The sequence below is a fragment of the Corapipo altera genome, unplaced genomic scaffold, assembly GCF_003945725.1.
Source record: "Corapipo altera isolate COAL_440 unplaced genomic scaffold, ASM394572v1 53, whole genome shotgun sequence".
Classification (NCBI taxonomy): Eukaryota; Metazoa; Chordata; class Aves; order Passeriformes; family Pipridae; genus Corapipo; species Corapipo altera.
The window spans coordinates 11,516-25,071 of record NW_020884900.1 but is presented as its reverse complement, the minus strand read 5'-3'; the positions used below and the strand labels follow the sequence as shown (position 1 = coordinate 25,071).

General features: G+C 47.6%; 1 long non-coding RNA gene across 1 annotated transcript in view; it reads left to right on the top strand.

Annotated features, from left to right (window-relative positions):
- Positions 1 to 1,627: 1,627 nt before the first annotated feature.
- Positions 1,628 to 13,556, top strand: part of LOC113950176 — a 16,001-nt gene continuing 4,072 nt past the window's right edge. The window contains exons 1-2 of the long non-coding RNA XR_003528687.1: positions 1,628 to 1,637; positions 5,749 to 5,754. This is a non-coding gene — a long non-coding RNA (uncharacterized LOC113950176). The remainder of the gene's footprint in view (positions 1,638 to 5,748; positions 5,755 to 13,556) is intronic.

Sequence of the window (13,556 nt, the reverse complement as noted above, 5' to 3'; positions counted from 1 at the left end):
AGATGAAGATTCCTCCCAAATCAAAGGTGCCACGACAGAAAGCTCTTGCTGCCCATGGAGTGCCCTGGGTGGCCCACCAACTGCAACACAAAGTCAGAACTTCCAGGCTTTCTTTGCTGGGGATAATGGCGATTATTTCCTGTTCTCAGCCCTGCACTGAAACTGCCATTCCTCCCTGACAAAATTTCACACAAACAAAGATTTCTCTCAGACGGAATAGACCACTCTAAAAACCTCTAGCTGCCCATGGAGTGCCCAGGCTGGCCACCAACTCCCCCAGAAAGTCAAAGCTTCCAGGCTTTCTTTCCCAGGGATAAGGGCACTTGTTTCCTGTTTTCAACCCTGAGATGAAACTGCCAGCCCAACTCCAAAAAATGTATACAGACAAAGATTCCTCCCACATCAAAGGTGCCACGACAGAAAGCTCTTGCTGTCCATGGAGTGCCCAGGCTGACCCACCAATTATACCAGAAAGTCAAAGCTTCCAGGGTTCCTTTCCCAGGGATAAGTGCTCTTCTTTCCTATTTTCATCCCTGCCCGGAAACTGCCAGCCCGACTCCATAAAAATGCATACGGACAAAGATTCCTCCCACACCGAAAGTACTACGACAGAAAACTCTTGCTGCCCATGGAGTTCCAAGGTTGGCCCTCCAATTGCATCAGAAAGCCAAAGCTTGCAGGCTTCCTTTCCTGATGAGAAGGGCTGTTGTTTCCTGTTTTCAGCCCTGAGATGAAACTGCCAGGTCGACTCCCAAAATTGCATAGGGAGAAAGATTCCTCCAAAATCAAAGGTGCCACGACAGAAAGCTCTTGCTGCCCATGGAGTGCCCAGGCTGGCCCACCATCTGCAAGACAAAGTCAAAACTTCCAGGCTTTTTTTGCTGGGGATAATGGCAATTGTTTCCTGTTCTCAGCCCTGCACTCCAACTGCCATTCCTCCCTGACTAAATTCCACACAAACCAAGATTCCTCCCAGGCAGAATAGGCCAGTCTACAAAGCTCTTGCTGCCCATGAAGGGCCCAGGCTGGCCCACCAACTGCCCCAGAAAACCAAAGCTTCCAGGCTTTCTTTCCCGGGGAAAAGGGCTCTTGTTTCCTGTTTTGATCCCTGCCCTGAAACTGCCAGCCCAATTCCAAAATTGAATACGGACAAAGATTCCTCCCAAATCAAAGGCAGCAAGACAGAAAACTCTTGCTGCCCATGGAGTGCCCAGGCTGGCCCAGCAACTGCCCCAGAAAACCAAAGCTTCCAGGCTTTCTTTCCCAGGGATAAGGGCTCTTGATTCCTATTTTCAGCCCTGAGATGAAACTGTCAGGTCGACTCCCAAAATTGCATAGGGATAAAGATTCCTCCCACACCAATGGTGCGATGACAGAAAGCTCTTGCTGTCCATGGAGTGCCCCGGGTGGCCCACCAACTGCAAGACAAAGTCAAAACTTCCAGGCTTTCTTTGCTGGGGATAATGGCGATTGTTTCCTGTTCTCAACCCTGCAATCCAACTGCCATTCTTCCCTGACAAAATTCCACACAAACCAAGATTCCTCCCAGTCTACAAAGCTCTTGCTGTCCATGGAGTTCCAGGCTGGCACAGCAACTGCCCCAGAAAGCCAAAGTTCCCAGGTTGAGGTGTCTCTTCGTTCTCTCCTCATTTCCTTAGCAAGGTAAAATCGTCTGTAATGAACACATGCAATATAGCAAAGACGAGAAGATACTTTGCAAGAATTTTTCTTTTTCGATGGTATTTCCACACACGGGTCTTAAAAGGCTGTTGAGTATTTCCTGGGAGGAAGAAACACCTCCAAGCCCAGAGATAACAGAGCTGCACCTGGAAGTGCTGCACCTTCTCAAAGTGTAGCAGGGGATTTCGAGGGACGTGGAGGGTCCTGAGACTTTCTCAGTCTTCCCAGGTGGATGAACAGCATCAAGCTCACTCTCCTATACCTATGGGCTCCTGATATGGTTCTGCCCTTTTAAACATCAGAACAGAGATAAAACATTTGCAGGAATTGCGCCAGAAAGCCAAAGCTTCCAGCTTCCTTTCCTTGCCAAGAAGGGCTGTTGTTTCATCTTTTCAACCCTGAGATGAAACTGCCAGCCTGACACCCAAAATTGCATACGGATGAAAATTCTTCCCAAATCAAATGTGCCACGACAGAAAGCTCTTGCTGCCCATGGTGTGCCCTGGGTGACCCACCAACTGCAAGACAAAGTCAAAACTTCCAGGCTTTTTTTGCTGGGGATAATGGCGATTGTTTCCTGTTCTCAGCCCTGCACTCCAACTGCCATTCCTCCCTGCCAAACTTCCACACAAACCAAGATTCCTCCCAGACAGAATAGACCAGTCTAAAAAACTCTTGCTTCCCATGCACTGCTCAGGCTGGCCCACCAATTGCACCAGAAAGCCAAGGCTTCCAGACTTCCTTTCCTGGTCAGAAGGGCTGGCAGTTTCATCTTGTCAGCACTGAGATGAAACTACCAGCCTGACACCCAAAATTGCATACAGACAAAGATTCCTCCCACACCAACGGTGCCATGACAGAAAGCACTTGCTGCCCATAGAGTGCCCAGGCTGACCCACCAATTGTACCAGAAAGTCAAAGCTTCCAGGCTTCCTTTCCTGGGCAGAAGGGCTGTTGTTTCCTATTTTCAACCCTGAGATGAAATGACCAGCCTGACATCCAAAATTCCATACAACAAAGATTCCTCTAAAATCAAAGGTGCCACGACAGAAAGCTCTTGCTGCCCATGGTGTACCCCGGGTGGCCCACCAACTGCAAGACAAAGTCAAAACTTCCAGGCTTTTTTTGCTGGGGATAATGGCGATTGTTTCCTGTTCTCAGCCTTGCACTCCAACTGCCATTCCTCCCTGACAAAATTCCACACAAACCAAGATTCCTCCCAGACAGAATAGGTCAGTCCACAAAGCTCTTCCTGCCCATGGAGTGCCCAGGCTGGCCCACCAACTGCCCCAGAAAACCAAAGCTTGCAGACTGTCTTTCCCGGGGATAAGGGCTCTTGTTTCCTGTTTTCATCCCTGCCCTGAAACTGCCAGTCTGACTCCCAAACGTGCATATGGACAAAGATTCCTTCCACACCAACGGTGCCATGACAGAAAGCTCTTGCTGCCCGTGGAGTGCCCAGGCCAGCCCACCAATTGCACCAGAAAACCAAAGTTCCCATGTTAAGGTGTCTCTTCATTCTCTTCTCTTTTTCTTAGCGAGGTAGGATCGTCTGTAATGAACACATACAATATAGCAAAGACGAGAATATACTCTGCAAACAATTTTCTTTCTTTGATAGTATTTCCACATATGCAACTCTTAAAAGGCTGTTGAGTCTTTCCTGGGAGGAAGAAGAAGGGTGCAGTGATGAAAAGCCAGAACTTAATCACTAGGTTGCGCTGGCAGAGAGCGAGGACGAGAGAGCCAAGGTTTATGCTCACACCAAACTGTCTGTTTGCTGAGAGAGTCACAAAACAGCCCTCTGGTCTGGTTGCAGCTTTCGCGGGGAACACGTGTCTCCTCCGCCTCTGGAGCTTCATCCCTGTACTTCATCCTCTGCCTAGGACAAACACCTCTCTCCCAGCTGCCCAGGAACAGGAGATGAACCTTGCTGGGCAGCAGCCCAGGGTCTCTGGCTGTGCCTTGCTCTACTGGGAAAATGCACAGTGTTAGAGAGGAACGTGGCTCCAGCAGGACTGCTGGATGTCCGAGTCAAAGCAGTGGCAAGGACAGCATATTCCCCAGGGAAAAAGCTGAGGGGTGAGCAGGGGACAGGATGAGGACTCAGTAGGTGACACCCATGCACAAGCAGGGAACACACGGGGCACCCACCAGAGCGCTGCCTGCGATGGCTGGGGCTGAGAGAGCCGTTCACCACTCATCTGAAAGGTCAGGTGAAGGGCTTTGGGGCTTGGCACATGGAGACCCTTACTCCCAGTCCCTTCTCTAGACCAACTCCAGAGTGATCCCTGGCACATGTCACACTACAGAAAACATACTGTTCAGTTAAGTTACTGCTAAAATGGCCTTTGCTTTATTTATGATCAGGTGAAAAATGATAGAATGATGATAACGGTAAGTAAGAGCTTTCCAGCGGCAGTGCTGCAACTTCTCAAGGTGTAGCAGGGGATTTCGAGGGACGTAGAGGGTCCTGAGACTTTCCCAGTCTTCCTAGGTGGAAGAGCAGCATCAAGCTCATGCTGATATGCCTTGCAAAGTACCTTCTATCCTTTGCTCTCTTGTAAGTGTTCGCTCCAGACAATCTTACTTCGCTCTCCTTGCACGCGCCGTTAATGGTGCAGCACTTCCGCTGGAATGCTCTTACTTACCGTTATCATCATTCTATCAGCCTGGAAGATTTGGCTTTCTGGTGCAATTGGTGGGCCAGCCTGGGCACTGCATGGGCAGCAAGATGTTATTAGACTGGTCTATTCCATCTGGGAGGAATCTTGGTTCGTAGGGAATTTTGTCACAGAGGAATGGTAGTTTGAGTGCAGGGCTGAGAACAGGAAACAATCGCCATTATCCGCAGCAAAGACAACCTGGAAGTTTGCTTTGCCTTGCAGTTGATGGACCAGCCTGGGCACTCCATGGGCAGAAAGAACTTTCTGTCGTGGCACATTTGATTTGTTAGGAAACTTCATCTGTATGCAATTTTGTGTGTCAGGCTGGCAGTTTCATCTGAGGGCTGAAAACAGGAAGCAACAGCCCTTCTGGCCAGGAAAGGAAGCCTGGAAGATTTGGGTTTCTGGTGCAACTGGTGGGTCAACCTGGACACTCCATGGGCAGCATGAGCTTTGTAGACTGGCCTATTCTGTGTGGGAAGAATCTCGGTATATGTGGAACTTTGTCAGCGAGGAATGGCAGTTGGAGTGCAGGGCTGAGAACAGGAAACAATCACCATTATCCCCAGCAAAGAAAGCCTAGAAGTTTTGACTTTGTCTTGCAATTGGTGGACCATCCAGGGCACACCATGGTCAGTAAGAGCTTTCTGTCATGGCAGCTTTGATTTGGGAAGAATTTTCTTCCATATGCAGTTTTGGGTGTCAGGCTGGCAGTTTCATCTCAGGTCTGAAAACAGGAAACAAAAGCCCTTATGTGCAGGAAAGAAAGCCAGCAAGCTTTGACTTCATGGTAAAGTTGGTTTGCCAGTCTGAAGACTCAATGGGGAGAAAGTTTCCATGCTGGCATCATTGCCATGGGAGGAATCTTTGTCCGTAGGCAATTTTGGGAGTCGGACTGGCAGTTGGGAGGCAGGTCTGAAAACAGGAAGTGACAGCCTTTATCTCCAGGAAAGAAAACCTGGAAAATTTGGCTTTGTGGTGCAGTTTCTTTGTCAGCCTGGGGATGCCCTAGACAGCAAGAGCTTTCTGTTCTGGCAGCTTTAGTGTGTGAGGAATCTTTGTTTACATGCAATTTTGGAAGTGCGTTGTGCAGTTGAGAAAGAGGTGTGAAAACAGAAACAACAACCCTTTTATCCAGTAAAGAAAGCCAGCAAATTTTGACTTTGTGGTGCAGTTGGTTTGTCAGTCTGAAGACTCAATTTGGAAATAAAGTTTCCATGCTGGCATCATTGCCATGGGAGGAATCTTTGTCCGTAGGCAATTTTGAGAGTTGGGCCAGCAGTTGGGAGGCAGGGCTGAAAACAGGAAGTGACAGTCTTTATCACCAGGAAAGAAAGCCTGGAAGACTTGGTTTTGTGGTGCAGTTGGTTTGTCCGCCTGGGGACGCCCTAGGAAGCAAGAGCGTTCTGTGCTGGCAACTTTAGTCTGGGAGGAATATGTGTTTACATGCAATTTTGGAAGTCCATCGAACAGTTGAGAAGCAGGTCTGAAAACAGAAAACAACAGCCCTTATCTGCAGCAAAGAAAGCCTGGAAGCTTTGGCTTTGTTGTGCAGTTGGTTTGTCAGCCTGAAGGCTCCATGAGAAGCAAGAGCTTTCTGTGCTGTCACCTTTCTTGCGGGAAAAATCTATGCTTGTATGCAATTTTGGATATCGGTCTGGCAGTTGGGAAACAGGTCTGAAAACAGGAAACAACAGCCCTTATCTACAGGAAAGAAAACCAGTAAGCTTTGGCTTTGTGGTGCAGTTGGTTTGTCAGCCTGGAGACTCAATGGGGAGCAAGAGCTTTCTGTGCTGGCATCTTTGGTGTGGGAGAAGTTTTTTTTATGTGTAATTTTGGGTGTTGAGCTGGTAGCTGGGAAGCAGGTATGAAAACAAGAAATCACAGCCTATATCCGCTGGAAAGAAAACCTAGAAGCTTTGGTTTTATGATGCAGTTGGTTTGTCAGCCTGGAAACTCCATGGGCAGAAAAAGTTTTCTGTGCTGGAAACTTTGGTGTTAGAGGAATCTTTGTTTATATGCAAATTTGGAAGTCAGAACTGCAGTTGGGAAACAGGTCTGAAAACAGGAAACAACAGCCCTTATTGCCAGGAAAGAAAGCCTGTGAGCTTTGACTTTGTGGTGCAGTTGGTTTGTCAGCCTGGGGACTCCATGGTCAGCAAGAGCTTTCTCTGCTTGCACCTTTCGTGTGGGAGGAATCTCTTTTTACATGCAATTTTGGGTGTTGGAATGGCAGTTGGGAGGCAGGTCTTGAAACAGGAAACAACAACCCTTATCTGCAGGAAAGAAAGCCAGCAAGCTTTGGTTTTGTGGTGCAGTTGGTTTGTCAGCCTGAAGACTCAATGGGGAGAAAGAGTTTCCGTGCTGGCATCTTTGCTGTGGGTGGAATCTTTGTTTATATGCAATTTTGGAAGTCCGTCTTGCAGTTGGGAAAACAGAAAACAACAGCCGTTATCTGCAGGAAAGAAAGCAAGCAAGCTTTGGCTTTGTGGTGCAGTTGGTTTGTCAAGGTGGAGACTCCATGGGGAGCAAGACATTTCTGCGCTGGCATCTTTGGTGTGGGAAGAGTCTTTGTTTATGTGCAATTTAGGAGGCGGGTCGGCAGTTGGGAGGCAGGAATGAAAACAAGAAATCACAGCCCTTATCCGCTGGAAAGAAAACCTGGAAGATTTGGCTTTATGGTGCAGTTAGTTTGCTAGCCTGGAGACTCCATGAGGACCAAGAACTTTCTGTACTGGCACTTTTGGTGTGGAAGGAATCTTTGTTTATATGCAATTTTGGGAGTTGGGCTGTCAGTTGGGAGGCAGGTCTAAAAAGAGGAAACATCAGCCCTTATCCCCAGGAAGGTAAGCCTGCGAGCTTTTACTTTGTGGTGCAATTGGTTTGTTCACCTGGAGACTCCATGGGGAGCATAAGCTTTTTGTGCTGGCATCTTTGCTGTGAGAGGAATCTTTGGATGCAATTTTGGAAGTCGGTCTGTCACTTGGGAGGCATGTCTGAAGACAGGAAACAACAGCCCTTATCTGCAGGAAATACAACCTGAAAGCTTTGGTTTTATGGTGCAGTTGCTTTGCTAGCCTAAAGACTTTAAGCAGACCAAGAACTTTCTGTACTGGCACTTTTTCTTGAGGAAGGAATATTTGTTTATATGCAATTTTGGGAGTTGGGCTGGCAGTTGGGAGGAAAGTCTGAAAACAGGAAACAACAGCCCTTATTGCCAGGAAAGAAAGCCTGGAAACTTTGGTTTTGTGGTGCCGTTGGTTTGTCTTCCTTGGGACTCCATGTGGAGCAAGAGCTTTCTGTGCTGTCAACTTTAGTCTGGGAGAAATCTTTGTTTGTATGCAATTTTTGAAGTCGCGCTGTCAGTTGGGAAGCAGGTCTGAAAATAGGAAACAACAGCCTTTATTGCCAGGAAAGAAAGCCTGGAAGATTTGGTTTTGTTGTGCAGCTGATGTGTGATTCTGGCCACTCCATGGGCAGCAAGAGCTTTCTGTGCTTGCATCTTTGGTGTGGCAGGAATCTTTGTATGCAATTTTGTGAGCCAAAGCTTGCTGGCTTTCTTTCATGGGGATAAGGGCTGTTGTTTCCTGTTTTCAGACCTGCCTCCCTACTTACAGCCCGACACCCAAAATTCCATGTAAATATAGATTCCTCCCGCATCAAAGGTGACAGCACAGAAAGCTCTTGCTCCACAGGGAGTCTCCAAACTGACAAATCAACTGCACTACAAAACCAAAGGTTCCAGGCTTTCTTTCCTGCAGATTAAGGCTGTTGTTTCCTGTTTTCAGACATGCCTCCCAACTGCCAGACCGACTTCCAACATTGCATCCAAAGATTACTCTCACAGCAAAGTTGCCAGCACAGAAAGCTCTTGCTCCCCATGGAGTCTCCAGGCTGAAAAACAAACTGCACAACAAAGCCAAAGCTTCCTGGCTTTCTTTCCCGGTGATAGAGGTTGTCACTTCCTTTTTTCAGCCCTGACTCCCAACTACCGGCCCGACTCGGAAAATTGCCTACGGACGAAGAATTCTTCCCACAGCAATTATGCCAGCATGGAAACTCTTTCTACCCATTGAGTTTTCAGGTTGACAAACCAACTGCACCACAAAGCCAGAGCTTACTGGCTTTCTTTCCTGCAGATAAGGGCTGTTGTTTCCTGTTTTCAGACCTGCCTCCCAACTGCAAGACCAACACCCAAAACTGCATGTAAACAAAGATTCCTCTCACAGCAAAGATACCAGCACAGAAAGCTCTTGTTGCTTATGGCGTACTCAGGTTGACAAACCAACTGCAACACAAAGCCTAAGCTTCCAGGCTTTCTTTTCTGGCGATAAAGGCTGTCACTTCCTGTTTTCAGACCTGCCTCCCAACCGCCGGTCTGTCTCCTAACATTGCCAACGGACGAAGATTCCTCCCACAGCAATGATGCAAGCACGGAAACTCTTCCAACACCAAAGGTGAAAGTACAGAAAGCTCTTGCTGCTCATGGAGTCTCCACGCTGACAAACCAACTGCAGCACAAAACCAAAGCTTCCAGGTTTTCTTTCCTGCCGATAAGGGCTGCTTTTCCTGTTTTCAGCCCTGTCTCCCAACTGCCAGACCGACTTCCAAAATTGCATACAAAGATTCCTCCTACACCAAAGGTACCAGCACAGAAATTCTTGCTCTGGATGGAGTCTCCAGGCTGACAAACCAACTGCACCATAAAGCCAAAGCTTCCAGGTATTCTTCCCTGTGGATAAGGGCTGTGATTTCCTGTTTTCATATCTGCCTCCCAACTGCCAGCCCAACACCCAAAATTGCACATAAACAAAGACTCCTCCCACACCAAAGATGCAAGCGCAGAAAGCTCTTACTCCCCATGGAGTCTCCAGGCTGACAAACCAAGCCAAAGCTTCCAGGCTTTCTTTCCTGGGGTTAAGGGCTCTTGTTTCCTGTTTTCAGACCTGCTTCCCACTGCCGACCCGACTTCCAACATTGCATACAAACAAAGATTCCTCCCACACCAAAGTTGCCAGCACAGAAAGCTCTTGCTCCACACGGAGTCTCCAGGCTGACAAAGAAACTGCATCACAAAACCTAAGCTTGCAGGTTTTTTTTCCTGGGGATAACGGCTTTTGTTTTCTATTTTTAGCCCTGCCTCCCAACTGACAGTCCGACACCCAAAATTGCATACAAACAAAGATTCCTCCCACACCAAAGCTGCAAGCACAGAAAGCTCTTGCTCCCCATGGTGTCTCCAGGTTGACAAACCAACTGCACCACAAAGTCAGATCTTCCAGGCTTTCTTTCCTGCAGATAAGGGCTGTTGTTTTCTGTTTTCAGACCTCCTTCCCAAATGCCAGATGCACTTCCAAAATTGCATACAAAGATTCCTCTAACACCAAAGTTTCCAGCACAGAAAACTCTCTGCCTATAGCATCCCCAGGTTGACAAACCAACTGCAGCACAAATCCGAAACTTCCAGACTTTCTTTCTTGGCGATAAAGACTGTAACTTCCTGTTTTCAGCCTTGCCTCCCAACTGCCAGATCGACTACCAAAATTACCTGTGGACAAAAATTCCTCCCACAGCAATGATGCCAGCATGGAAACTCTTTCTCCCCAGTGAGTCTTCAGGCTGGCAGACCAAGTGCTCCACAAAGCCAAAGCTTCCAGGCTTTCTTTCCTGCAGATAAGTGTTCTTGTTTCCTGTTTTCAGACCTGCCTCCCAGCTGCCGGCCCGACTTCCAAAATTGCATGTAAACAAAGATTCCTCCCACACTGAAGTTGCCAGCACAGAAAGCTCTTGCTGCTTATGGCGTCCTCAGGTTGACAAACCAACTGCAACACAAAGCCAAAGCTTCCAGGTTTTCTTTTCTGGCGATAAAGGCTGTCACTTCCTGTTTTCAGAATGTGGTGGTTTCACTCTAGGCCTTCCTGGAGACCAACTTGTAACCAGGAAGGAACTAGAGAAGTGATCACGGAAGTATTCCATGCTATTCCTTTACGTAACTGGAGGTATAAATAAAGCCAGTGGGAGGGATTGCGCCCTCTTCCTCTCCGGCGAGATTCGAGAACGGTGGGTCCCTGTTTCGATCGGGCTTATCTGGAGCCGAGGCCTACAGTGACTGCCGTTATCCGCCACGCGTGAGGGGAGAGCCTTGGACCGCATCAGGTCATCCTGCCTGTTCGAAGGGAAGTGGTGAGATTTCTGCTAGTTTGCCTTCGGTTGGCTGTTTGACTTGCTCGGTCCTTGCCCCTTTTTGTCTTTCTCCCTTTCCCTTCCCCCCCCCCCCCCCCCAGGTGTGTGGTATTCTCCTTTTGTGTATCTGTCTCATATGCAAAATATATATATATATATATATATTTGCTATAGCTTTGGCTGCTTAGGTTTTTTTTCCCCTCTTTTCCCTCTCTGGGAGGCGGGTCCTTGTTGTCGAGTTTCGGGGGACTTGGCGGGAAGCCAGCTCGAACCTTGTACACAGACCTACCTCCCAACTGACAGCCTGTCTCCTAAAATTACCTATAGAAAAAGATTCCTCCCACAGCAATGATGCCAGCACGGAAAGACTTTCTCCCCAGTGAGTCTTCAGACCGACAAACAAACTGCAGCACAAAGCCAAAGCTTCCAGCCTTTCTTTTCTGCAGATAAGGGTTGTTGTTCCTGTTTTCAGCCTCTTCTCCCAACTACCAGACCGACTTCCAAAATTGCACACAAAGATTCGTCCCACACCAAAGATGCAAGCGCAGAAAGCTCTTGATCCCCATGGAGTCTCCAGGCTGACAAACCAATTGCAGCACAAAGTCAAAGCTTGCTGGCTTTCTTTCCTGGGGTTAAGGTCTGTTGTTTCCTGTTTTCAGACCGGCTTCCCAACTGCCAGCCCGACTCCCAACATTGCATAGAAACAAAGATTCCTCCCACACCAAAGTTGCCAGCATAGAAATCTCTTGCTCCGGATGGAGTCTCCAGGCTGACAAACCAACCGCAGCACAAAGTCAAAGCTTCCAGGTGTTCTTTATACCAGGTAAGGGCTGTGATTTCTTGTTTTCATACCTGTCTCCCAACTGACAGCCTGACACCCAAAATTTCACATAAAAAAGAACTCCTCCCACACCAAAGATGCAAGCGCAGAAAACTCTTACTCCCTATGGAGTCTCCAGGCTGACAAACTGCAGCACAAAGCCAAAGCTTGCTGGCTTTCTTTCCTGACTATAAGGGTTGTTGTTTCCTGTTTAAAGACCTGTTTCCCAACTGCCGGCCTGACCCCCAAAATTGCCTGTAAACAAAGATTCCTCCCACACCAAAGTGTCCAGCACAGAAAGCTCTTGCTCTATATGGCATCCACAGGCTGACAAACCAACTGCACCACAAAGCCAAAACTTGCAGGCTTTCTTTCCTGGGGTTAAGGGCTCTTGTTGCCTGTTTTCAGACCTGCCTCCCAACTGCCATCCCGACACTCAAAATTGCATGTAAACAAAGATTCCTCCCACACCAAAGTTGCCAGTACAGAAAGCTCTTCCTGCCTCCCCAGGTTGAAAACCTGCATACCCAGGTTGACAAACAAACTGTACCACAAAGCCAAATCTTTCAGGTTTTCTTTCATGGTGATAAAGGCTGTCACTTCCTGTTTCCAGACCTGCCTCCCAACTGCCGGTCCGACTCCTAAAATTGCCAACAGACGAAGATTCCTCCCACAGCAATGATGCCAGCACGGAAACTCTTTCTCCCCGTTGAGTCTTCAGGTTGACAAACCAACTACAGTACAAAGTCAAAGCTTCCAGACTTTTTTTCCTGGCAATAAGGACTGTTGTTCCTGTTTTCAGACATGACTCCCAACTGCCAGCCCGACTTCCAACATTGCATACAAACAAAGATTCCTCCCACACCAAAGTTGCCAGCACAGCAAGCTATTGCTCCACATGGAGTCTCCATGCTGACAAACCAACTGCAGTACAAAGCAAAAGCTTGCTGGCTTTCATTCCTGACTATAAGGGCTGTTGTTTCCTATTTCAAGACCTGCTTCCCAACTGCCGGCCTGACTCCCAAAATTGCATACAAACAAAGATGCCTCCCACAGAAGAGATGCAAGCAGAGCAAGTTCTAGCTGCCCATGGAGTCCCAAGGCTGACAAACCAACTGCAGCACAAAACCAAAGCTTCCAGGCTTTCTTTCCTGCAGATAAGGGCTGTTCTTCCTGTTTTCAGCCCTGCCTCCCAACTGCCAGACCGACTTCCAAAATTGCATACAAAGATTCCTCCTACACTAAAGGTGCCAGTACAGAAATTCTTGCTCCGGATGGAGTCTCCAGGCTGACAAAATAACCGCAGCACAAAGCCAAAGCTTCCAGGTGTTCTTTCCAGCGGATAAGGACTGTGATTTCTTGTTTTCATACCTGCCTCCCAACTGACAGCCCAACACCCAACATTGCATACAAACAAAGATTCCTCCCACAGAAGAGATGCAAAGCACAGAAAGCCCTTGCTCCCCATGGAGTCTCCACGCTGACAAACCAACTGCATTACAAAGTCGAAGTTCGCTGGCTACCTTTCCTGACTATAAGGACTGTTGTTTCCTGTTTAAAATCCCCCAAAAAAACCCCAGAAACTCACCCAAATCTTTCCAAAAAATGACCAGAAACTCACAGAAATCTCCACCAAAAGTCCGACAACAAACTCACAAAAATCCCCCCAAAAAATTACCCAAAACTCACAGAACTCTTCCCAAAAAAGACAACAAACTCACCCAAATCTCCCCAAAAAATGTCCCTTAAGTCACCAAAATCTCCCAAAAAAATGACCAAAAACTCACCCAAATATCTGCAAAAAATGACAAGAAACTAACTCAAATCTCCCCAAAAAATGACCAGAAACTCACCCAAATCACCCTAAAAATGACCAGAAACTCACAGAAACCTTCCCAAAAAATGACCAGAAACTCACACAAATCTCCCCAAGAAATGACCACAAACTCAAAGAAACCTTCCCAAAAAATGACCAGAAACTCACCGAAATGCCCCTAAAAAATGACCAGAAAGTCTCCCAAATCTCCCCAAAAAGTAACCAAAAACTCACAGAAATCTCCCCAAAAAATGACCCAAAACAAACTCAAATCTCCCCAAACAATGACCAGAAACTCTCCCAAATCTCCCTAAAAATGATGCAAAACTCACCCAAATCTCCCCAAAAAACGACCATAAACTCACCCAAATCTCCCCAAAAAATTATCCAA